Consider the following 9,563-nt stretch of genomic DNA (forward strand, 5'->3'; position numbering starts at 1 on the left):
TAACAATTTAACGAAGAAGAAACTTCGCCATGAATACTATGAGTAGAGCCTAAGGACATATTTGTCCATATGCAACAGCGGAGCGTGTCTCTCTCCCACAAGGTGAATGCTAGGATCCATTTTATTCAAACAAAACAAAAAACAAAAACAAACCGACGCTCCAAGCAAAGTACATAAGATGTGACGGAATAAAAATATAGTTTCAGGGGAGGAACCTGATAATGTTGTCGATGAAGAAGGGGATGCGTTGGGCATCCCAAGCTTAGACGCTTGAGTCTTCTTAGAATATGCAGGGGTGAACCACCGGGGCATCCCCAAGCTTAGAGCTTTCACTCTCCTTGATCATATTGCATCATACTCCTCTCTTGATCCTTGAAAACTTCCTCCACACCAAACTCGAAACAACTCATTAGAGGGTTAGTGCACAATAAAAATTCACATGTTCAGAGGTGACACAATCATTCTTAACACTTCTGGACATTGCATAAAGCTACTGGACATTAATGGATCAAAGAAATTCATCCAACATAGCGAAAGAGGCAATGCGAAATAAAAGGCAGAATCTGTCAAAACAGAACAGTCCGTAAAGATGGATTTTATTAGGCCACCAGACTTGCTCAAATGAAAATGGTCAAATTGAATGAAAGTTGCGTACATATCTGAGGATCATGCACGTAAATTGGCTTAATTTTCTGAGCTACCTACAGGGAGGTAGACCCAGATTCGTGACAGCAAAGAAATCTGGAACTGCGCAGTAATCCAAATCTAGTACTTACTTTACTATCAAAGACTTTACTTGGCACAACAAAACTCAAAACTAAGATAAGGAGAGGTTGCTACAGTAGTAAACAACTTCCAAGACACAAATATAAAACAAAAATACTGGAGTAAAAACATGGGTTGTCTCCCATAAGCGCTTTTCTTTAACGCCTTTCAGCTAGGCGAAGAAAGTGTATCTCAAGTGTTATCAAAGGGTGGTGCATCTACAGCGGGGTTTGGAGTTTTCTCAACCATGCATAGTATATTGGATACATAAGTTTCAGCGTCTCCCTTTTCATTAGTCTTGGGCTTGCTACTCTCATCAAACAAATTTTCGGGAACAAGCCAAGCATAGTTATGTTCTAGTGCATCATTCATAGCTAGGAGTTTACATGGTATTGGTGCTTTGATCTCCCCACCTTCATTAGCATTATTAGTGTACCTTATCCTATCCATATCCATTTTTTCAAGGAGACTAACAAAATTAGTATGAGAACCAAGCATATTAAATTTAGCGAAGACCTTTCTAGCCTCTCTTGCTAGACCACAAAATTCTCTAAGAAGGGTTTCTAAAACAAAATCTTTCTTTTCCCCCTCTTCCATATCACCAAGTGTAAGAAACATGTGTTGGATTATAGGATTGAGATTAACAAATTTAGTTTCCAACATGCGAACTAAAGCAGCAGCAGCAATTTCATAAGTAGGAGCAAGTTCTACCAAGTGTCTTTCTTCAAAATCTTCAACGGTGCTAACATGGGTGAAAAATTCTTCTATATTGTTCCTCCCAATTATAGACCCGCGTCCTACCGGTATGTTTTTTGTGGTAAAATTAAAAGGAAACATGATGAATCAAGTAAAGTAAATGCAAGTAACTAATTTTTTTGTGTTTTTGATATAGCAAACAAGACAGTAAATAAAGTAAAGCTAGCAACTAATTTTTTTGTGTTTTGATATAATGCAGCAAACAAAGTAGAAAATAAAATAAAGCAAGACAAAAACAAAGTAAAGAGATTGAGAAGTGGAGACTCCCCTTGCAGCGTGTCTTGATCTCCCCGGCAACGGCGCCAGAAAAAGAGCTTGATGGCGTGTATTTCACACGTTCGTTGGGCAACCCCAAGAGGAAGGTATGATGCGCACAGCAGCAAGTTTTCCCTCGGAAAGAAACCAAGGTTTATCGAACCGGGGAGGAGCCAAGAAGCACGTTGAAGGTTGATGGCGGCGGGATGTAGTGCGGCGCAACACCGGGGATTCCGGCGCCAACGTGGAACCTGCACAACACAACCAAAGTACTTTGCCCCAACGAAACAGTGAGGTTGTCAATCTCACCGGCTTGCTGTAACAAAGGATTAACCGTATTGTGTGGAAGATGATTGTTTGCAGAGAAAACAGTAAAAACAAGTATTGCAGCAGATTTGTATTTCAGTATTAAGGAATGGACCGGGGTCCACAGTTCACTAGAGGTGTCTCTCCCATAAGATAAAAGCATGTTGGGTGAACAAATTACAGTCGGGCAATTGACAAATAGAGAGGGCATAACAATGCACATACATGGCATGATAAGTATAGTGATATTTAATTGGGCATTACGACAAAGTACATAGACCGCCATCCAAGCTGCATCTATGCCTAAAAAGTCCACCTTCGGGTTATCGTCCGAACCCCTTCCGGTATTAAGTTGCAAAGCAACGAGACAATTGCATTAAGTATGGTGCGTAATGTAATCAACAACTACATCCTCGGACATAGCGCCAATGTTTTATCCCTAGTGGCAACGAGCACAACACAACCTTAGAACTTTACATCCTTTGTCCCGGTGTCAATGCGGGCATGAACCCACTATCGAGCATAAATACTCCCTCTTGGAGTTAAAAGCAAAAACTTGGCCAGAGCCTCTACTAGTAACGGAGAGCATGCAAGATCATAAACAACACATATGTAATAACTTGATAATTAACATAACATGGTATTCTCTATCCATCGGATCCCGACAAACACAACATAGAGTATTACGGATAGATGATCTTGATCATGTTAGGCAGCTCACAAGATCCAACAATGAAGCACAATGAGGAGAAGACAACCATCTAGCTACTGCTATGGACCCATAGTCCGGGGGTGAACTACTCACTCATCACTCCGGAGGCGACCATGGCGGTGTAGAGTCCTCCGGGAGATGAATCCCTCTCCGGCGAGGGTGCCGGAGGAGATCTCCGAGAATCCCCCGAGATGGGATCGGCGGCGGCGGCGTCTCGGTGAGGTTTTCCGTATCGTGGTTTTTCGCACCGGGGGTTTCGCGACGGAGGCTTTAAGTAGGCGGAAGGGCGAGTCGGGGGGCTGACGGGGGCCCACACCACGGGCGGCGCGGGCCCCCCTTGGCCGCGCCGCCTTGTGGTTTGGCCACCTCGTGGCCCCACTTCGTATGCTCTTCGGTCTTACGGAAGGTTCGTGGCGAAATAGGCCCACGGGTCTTCGTTTCGTCCAATTCCGAGAATATTTCGTTACTAGGATTTCTGAAACCAAAAACAGCGAGAAAACGGAAGCGGCACTTCGGCATCTTGTTAATAGGTTAGTTCCAGAAAATGCACGAATATGACATAAAGTGTGCATAAAACATGTAGGTATCATCAATAATATGGCATAGAACATAAGAAATTATCGATACGTCGGAGACGTATCAATGGGCCTCCAGTTGGGCCGTACATGATAGGGCAATAACAGTTACCCGAAGGGTAATGCCCACGTCAGTAGCCCCCGAGTGTCTAGCCGAAGATATTTCGGGTAGAGACTAAAGCATGCCTCCACTGAATCTTCTTCTATCGGGTACGCGTCCAGCGCTCCCGATGGGAGTAGCCCCCGAGTCTAGGTACGGATGCTTGCAATCCGTGCGTAGACTCAAGTTGTGCCACTCGAATGTCTTCTTCTGCCGAAGTTTTCTGCAGGTCTTCATAGGTCATCCGATACATTTGTATCGGGGCTTGTATTTTTTGCGTAAAGGATATTGAGTAACGTGCCCAGCTTTGCTGGTTAACTGCCGATGGCAAAACAACGTTACCCTACACAGAATCAAGTCCCCGGGCATGATCCTGGAGTGCAAAAAAGTTTGTCGGGTGCGTGTTCAGCGCTCCCGATGGGAGTAGGCCCCGAGTCTGGGCACGGGTGCTTGCGACCGGGTGCATACTCGAGCCGAACATTCCATCCTTTTCTCCAAATATTTTTTCACGCCCTTGTTCGTAGGAAAGTCTTTGAATCCCAGTTTATCGGGTGCGCGTCCAGCGCTCCCGATGGGAGTAGCCCCCGAGTCTAGGTACGGATGCTTGCAATCCGTGCGTAGACTTAAGTTGACCACCCGATGGTTTTGATTTTCCTTTGGATACCTCAAGTGAGCTTCGTGACGTCACTGATGACGTAATCACTGCTGTGGTTTGATTGACAAGACATGACCTGACGGCCCCACCCTACTTCTGCGTGGGCAGTTTTTAGGAAATGACCAGTGCTTGCGCATTGACCGAGGCGCCTCCTCGATTTCCGCGCATCATGGGAATAATGGGCCGCCGGTTATGTTTTCTTTAAAGGGACACATGTACGACTGGATTTTATCCTCCTCTCACGATGGCTCCGGAGTTATGGCCACAATTTCCCATCAGCTCATGCTATAAATAAGGGGCCATCTCATATTTTTTACTTTTTACTCTTCCACACTGCTCATCTTCTTCCCCAACCTTTTCTTTCACCTCCGTTCCCTCTCTCAAGAGCTCCGGACGCCATGGGCAAGAAGAAGAGTCCCAGCACATCAGGCGCAGCCAAGGTCAGTCGTGATTGGGGCGCCTCCACCATTTCCAACCGTGAGGTGAACAAGCTGCGCACTCTCGGCCTCATTTCTTCATCCGACAACGACATTCGTCTTCCAGGTCCATCTTCTCGCCCAAAGCCTCCTAAGGGCTTCACTGTTATGTTTGTCGCCTTCCTGTTTCGTGGGCTCTCTCTTCCTACCCATGAATTTCTTCGTTCCCTTCTCTTTTTCTATGGGATCCAGCTCTGGCAGCTGACCCCAAACTCCATCCTTCATCTCTCCATTTTTATCACTGTATGCGAGGCTTTCCTTGGTATTGATCCCCACTGGGGTCTATGGAGGAAAATCTTTTATGTCAAGCGCCACAATGACAACAATATAATGGCCCTCCTGTTATTGGTGGCGTTGGCTTTGTTGTTAGAAAGGAGGTTGATTACTTCAACTTCCCGATGAAAGAATCCGTCCAGGGCTGGCGCCATAAATGGTTCTACCTGCGAGACACCCCAGTACCTGGGTGGCGCTCCAACCTTCCTCCATTCCATGACGTCCTGGTGGCTGAGCCGAAGAAATCCTGGCGAAACACCTTGTCTCCCGAAGAAAGCGCCATAGCTGATGAGCTGTTCGAACAGGTCGTAGACCTAAAGAACACAGGAGGCTTAACGATGTGCGGCACTCAGGTAGTCTCAGTGTTCCTAAAACGTCAGGTGCAGCCACTGATGTCCCGGTCTCACCAGCTATGGATGTACATTGGGAAGGATGACAAATCGAGAGTCAGCTATGCCGACCTATCGGATGATGACCTTCGCGACGAAGTGCGGCGTCTTACTTGCTTTAGTATGAAGGACAACATTGTCCTGACTTCGGCCCGCTCTCCATATGATCTCAAACACCTTCCGGCTGAGGTAACCTTTACTATATTTGCTTCGATTACTATTATTGTGTTGTTCTTCAATTTTCCACTAATTTCTAACCTGTCGACAGGCCTCCACCGTGGCTCAATGTTATCCTCCCACACCCGAAGGTGGTGTAGAACTAGAGGATGACGATGATGACTCCGAGGAGACCGAGGATGCTCAGCACGTTCTTGAGGACAGCGACGTCCAGGAGGACGAAGCCCCTGAGGACGATGTTCTCACCAGGAGCAGGTGGTGCAAGAGGATAAATGAGGACCTGATCACAACGGCTGAATCGAGTCCTAGCGGACAAGATGATGATGCCGACGAAACTGCATCGCCTCCCCCTACTGCGAAAAGTTCGACAGGCTTTTTTGCTATCGAGGATGACTTGGACCTGTGAGTATCTATTTTTCTCTTCGTAACTAGCTTTCTTTATTCTACATGATGAACGTCCTTGCTGTTCCAGCAGCTCTGACGATGACGACGATGTTCCTCTCGCAAAGAGGACTAAGTTATTCTCCGGGAAATCCGAGTCAGCCAAGGAATCAAATCCTTCGCCTGCCGAACCGACGCCGCCCTCAAGGACGGTGTGGTGAAGATTCCGGTGTCGAAGGTCATTCCTTCTGGCAACGCCCCCGTTCCATCAGCTGCCCGCGACCATGTAAGCGATTTGTTTAACTTGGCTTTCTTCCTTTACGATGGATTTCCATATTTGACTGAGGTTTCTTGACCTTTGCCTTGCAGCCAATTTATGCCACAGTTGACGTTGTGGCAGATTTTGCTGATCAATTTACTCGTCTGGAGTCTGAGAATGCTCATCTTCGAAAGACCATCAAGACTTCGGCTGACCAAGTGCTGGAGGCTAACAAGCTCGCAGCCGATGCTCAAAATGAAAACATCTCACTGAAAGATGAACTGAAGAAGCTGAAGCAAAAGATGAAGGATGAGCAGGATGCTAGACGCGAGGCTGCAATCGCAGCCGATGAAAAAGAAGGCGTCCTCCGTGAATCCATTGCAAACTTGCTGAGTAAGTTCCTCCGTGCATGCTACTTTTCCAGCACTTTCCTCCAGATTGCTTATCTATTTTCTTCCAGGCGCTGCCGATATGCCCATCAATCGAGCCCGCAAGCTTCAGGAAGATTCCATGTCTGACGCCCTGTCACTCGCTACTGAGTCCAACATCCAAGTTCTTGGACTTTTGCAAAAAACCAAGGGAGCATTGTCGAGGTTATTCTCGATGATATTCCCGAAGATGAAGCAGGACAAGACTCTTGGTGAGATGGCAGATGCTTTCTTCGTCGACCCTTCTGAACCTGTAGAGGTACTTAAGCGTCGTTCCCGTTTGTTTGGGACGGTTCTTACTTTTCAGCTACTAATGGGTCATGGGCTGGGCTCTAAGCTAGAAAAGTTCTCTAAGGCATTGCCTGTAGATGACAACAATTGCCTAGTCAACCTTGAGTACTTCAAACAATCGGCAGTAACATGTGCTAATCAACTCCTCAAGCTAGTTGACGAGGCGAAGACCAAAACTGCGCCTGAAGCTGCCCCTGGCTCATCGTCAGCTCTTCCTTGAATGAATACTTGCTTTGTCAGCTGTAATTAAGGCCTGATACAGTTTAACCTAGTCATGTTTTATTCTGGCTTTGTTGCCAGCACCAACAATCTTTTGGATGTAATATATACGCTACTGCGCTCCCGATGGGAGTTTTTATTTATGCTGTTCTGAACTGAGAATTGTGCTGCAGCTTCCTTCGTCTTCTTCTCGTGCCGATCCTTCTTTAAATTCTTCGGCTAGCGATGAATCCGACCTTGCTCGTCGTTTACATGACCAAATATCCTGATTAAACAGAGACATGACCACCCTTCACGCAATGGCAGCATTGGTAAAAATAAAAAGTGAGATTGCTACTGCAATCAAACAACATGCTCTTGTCCGTCTTCGTGTTGCTACTGAAAGCTTGAGCTGTAAGTGTCCATCCATCTGCCGATTTTTACCGAAGCTTGAATATTCCTTGACTGATTTTTTCTTTTCAACAGTCGTAGCTTCTGATGAATCAGAGGAAAACAAAAGGATCCACGAAAAGATTGAAGCGATGACCAATGTTGCTCACCCGAAGCATGAATTATGGTCCCACCGACCGAAGGCTGTTGTCGTGGCCAAATTTGAGCATCGAGTAGAGAAGGTGCACTATTACTTTGACAAGTACCATGCTCATCTCTCGATGTTATGGAGAACCTTGTTTCCTTTAGACCAGGCACCCGAGACTTTATCTGCTTTGTTTACTCGATTCAAGACTCCAGAAAGGATTCGACTGTTGGTGCGGAAGGAACTCCTATCCGGCGCCGAACTTGCTTTTGCTTCAGTTTTAGCATGTCACCCGACCTTAGATTTGGAGGCCATAGCAAATACCAGCAGGAGTTTAAACCAATATTATGAAATTGCTAGAAATCACGCATATGTCATCATCTCTCGAATGGAAACAGGTATTGAGAGGGATCTGAAGGCCCGAGAGGACCAAGGAAACCTGTCATGACATTATGCATTCATACGTATGTAATGACCTTGTACCTGCAAGGGATAAACTTTAATGTGTGTTTTATACATTATGTACTTTTTGTGAATTTGCTAATTCGATTAATAATTCTTTGTCGAGGGCGGCTGAGTGATCAAGTCAGCCTGCTCACCCGATGTCGAGGGTGCTCCTCGGCAATGCCCTCCGATAGGGGCTTAGGGTTGATGGAATCCTGCAAGCTGACACGAGACATCGGTTCACAGACAAGCGGGGAGAGCGATTTACCCAGGTTCGGGGCCCTCGATGAGGTAAAACCCTTACGTCCTGCCTGTCTGTTCTTGATTATGATGATAATAGGTTACAATGGGGTGCCGAATAGTTCGACTGAGATCTCGTCGAGATGGCTAAGTACTAGGGTAACCTAGCTCTAAGTTTCTGTTGGCTAAAGTTGCTAAGATTGATTGTGTCCCTCGACAGCCCCTCTCCTGGCCTTTATATAGGAGGCCAGGTCTCAAGAGGTCTAATCGAGGACGACTAGGTTTACAGTAGATCTATCTCCAGACATTCCTTGTTCGGCTCCTTCCGTGTCTTGTACTTCAAGGAATCTTCCGCCGCACCGTCTTAGCGGCCCACCTCGCCATTGAGTGCCTTCATGGGCCTCCAACTAGGAAATATAGGATAGGGCAACATTGGTTAGCCGAAGGGTAATGCCCACGTCAGTAGCCCCCGAGTGTCTAGCCGAAGGTAGTTTGGGTAGAGACTAAAACATGCTTCCACCCAATGCTTTTTTCCTCGATTGTTCTTGTTCTTCTTGAATCTGCATCATCTTCTTCTGTCGGGTGCGCGTCAGCGCTCCCGATGGGAGTAGCCCCCGAGTCTAGGTACGGATGCTTGCAATCCGTGCGTAGACTCAAGTTGTACCACTCGAACATTTTTCTCTGTCGAAGTTTTTCTGCAAGCCTTCGTAGGTCATCCGATATATTTTCCTTATGCAAGGGATAATGAGTAACGTGCCCAACTTTTGCTGGTTAACTGCCGATGGCAAAACAACATTACCCTACACAGAACCAAGTCCCCGGGCATGATCCTGGAGTGCGAAAAAAGTTCTATCGGGTGCGCGTCCAGCGCTCCCGATGGGAGTAGTCCCCGAGTCTGGGCACGGATGCTTGGAACCGGGCGCAGACTCGAGTCGAACAATTATCTCTTCTTGCAAGGCCTTCTCTTCAATTTCTTCGAGTCCTCATTATGTCGGGTGCGCGTCAGCGCTCCCGATGGGAGTAGCCCCCGAGTCCAGGTGCGGATGCTGGCAATCCGTGCGTGGACTCAAGTTGATCATCCGATACCTTTTTCATTCCTTCGAATGCTTTGAGCATGACGTCATTGATGACGCTTTACTAATATCTTGATTTTGACTGACAGGACATGACCTGCTGGGCCTATTCTTTCTTTGTCTGGCCCTTTTCGCACAGTCACCAAGCGTCTCCTCAATTTATGCAATCTTTAATTGAAAAAGATCCACTGAATGAACCGGTAGCAACGACACGTGCCTACACAGCTCTCAATTTCTCCTCAAAATCTACAAAGGGCAAGAAATCCCAAATCTTC

The sequence above is a fragment of the Lolium rigidum genome, chromosome 6 (assembly GCF_022539505.1).
Source record: "Lolium rigidum isolate FL_2022 chromosome 6, APGP_CSIRO_Lrig_0.1, whole genome shotgun sequence".
NCBI classification, from domain to species: Eukaryota; Viridiplantae; Streptophyta; class Magnoliopsida; order Poales; family Poaceae; genus Lolium; species Lolium rigidum.